We start from the raw sequence: 2,045 nt of genomic DNA, 5'->3' as shown, positions 1-2,045 counted from the left end.
TTGGTCGCGTGCGTCACCGATGCCACGCCTGGAGTCGGGTGGTCGTCTGCGGCTGCTTACAGCCGTGTCCGCTTTCCTGGACCTTTCCTGGACCTTCCAGAAAGCTCCTCAGGTTCTGTCACTTGGTCAGCACTAAGCCCTCTGCCCTGTGACACCTGCTACCGCCAGAAGATGCCAGAAGATGCCAGAAGATGCCAGAAGATGCCAGAAGTTGCTCTCCTTCCCACGCCGTGCCCCAAACGCCAACCCTAACGCGCACCTCCGTATCGAACCAGTAAAAGCAGGAGACTCGGTTTTACGACTGGGAAACCCAGGTTGACGCTGTGGTTAGAACAGGTGCAGCCGTTTATCCGGCCAAGTGCCGGGGCCACGCTGCGTACGGAGTGGCGTCGATCACGAATACGCGAGTTCGGGCTTTTGACGTTTCGTGCGTGGAACTCACTCACACGGGCACTGGCAAACCGAGTGCGAACCAGCCACGCAGACGGCCGCACGAGTTGGGAATGACCCCGAGCCGTCGGGGACAGGAAGAGGACCGTCAGCTTCCTCCACGACGACAGACGCACGCACGGTGAACACACGGTTACTCCACGGCGCACCAGCCCAGAATAACCGCACGGGGACCGTCTCCCGCGCTCCGCAGACGCCGGGGGCCCTGTCACCCCTGACAGGAGGCAAAGGTCCATGAAGTAAGACACACAAATGCTCCTGACCGGGCTACGCACACGTCATTATTTTATGCGACTTTTCAAACGAGAAGGCCACACTGATCTACTCACTGTACGAAAGCAGGTGTGAAGACAGGTAGGTGGTCTCCAGCTGACGGATCAAGGACCTGAGGTCTCAGTCCAGTCTCTCTCGGCCTGGAGGCCACCAACAGCGCACATGAGCACGGCGTGCAGCTGCCCGGGGGGGCCCTCCGCCACCGGGCCAGTGCCAGCTCGAGTGACGGCTGGGCAAAGATGCTCAACCGACATGGCAGGAGTCACGCTCCCCGGTGACACGGATGGAGCCACCAGAAAAGGTGAAATCGAGTCGTGGAAGTTCCACCCGAGGCTGGTGGCAGGGGCGGGGGAGGGGGCGGAGGAGAGCGACCTCGGGGACAGGCTCTGCCTAGTTTCCCGCCGACTTCTGCGCCTGTCAACCTGTCGCCTCTGTTAACCTGTCGCCAGCCCTTTCTGGAACGCGCGTTCGGCACCTTCGCCCAGCCTGGCTCATCTGTGGCCTTCGCGGCATTTTTCTGAAGCACGGAATCCTTTTCGTCTTCATATTTTTTCCTCGATGGTGTACTCTTTCTTTACGCTTTTTGTCTGGTTTTAGTTTTCAAATTTAAGCCTTTAAAGCCACGTGGAATTTACCTGCGCGTTCTGTGTCCTCACCTTGTCCCTTAGCCACGGGGGTGGGTGGCCAGCTGTACTCACGGATTTTACTGAATAGTTGTCCGTCCCTGTCCCATCAATGTAAGTGACATCGTTTCTGGGACAAGCCCAACGTTGGCGTTCCTCGGTCTGTTTCCAGGCTCTGTATCCTGCACCCCAATCTACCTGGCTATCCCTGGACCAACACCACGCCATCGGGATGATCAGGGTGCTGTGACAAATCTCAGCGTCTGGGAGAGTGAGGCTCACCTGCGCTCACCTGCGCTCACCTGCGCTCACCTGTGCTCACCTGCGCTCACCTGCCAGGTCTACCTGGAAGCTGGGGTGGCCATCCCTGGACCTTTACTTTCCTGTAGGAGACCGAGGAGCAGCTTATCAAGTTTCACACACATGCAAAGTCGCCTTGAGATCCTGGGTTTCGGGGTGAACTTAGAAGGACTGCCCTCTCTGACACCAAGCTTCCCTGCCTGGACTCTGCTCCCCCGGCATTAATCAGGACTTTCGTGTCCCTCGGTACGGGTCTTCCGTGTTTGTATTAAATGTAATCATGGCTTTGAATTACTTTTTTGAATATAACCACATTAAAAACTTTTTTGTGCTATTATATATAAAGGCTATTTGTTTCTGTATTTTGATATTTTACCTTCTCATTGGTCCTAACAGCTT

Source organism: Pteropus vampyrus, unplaced genomic scaffold (genome assembly GCF_000151845.1).
Source record: "Pteropus vampyrus isolate Shadow unplaced genomic scaffold, Pvam_2.0 Scaffold555, whole genome shotgun sequence".
NCBI classification, from domain to species: domain Eukaryota; kingdom Metazoa; phylum Chordata; class Mammalia; order Chiroptera; family Pteropodidae; genus Pteropus; species Pteropus vampyrus.
This window is presented reverse-complemented; position numbering follows the sequence as displayed.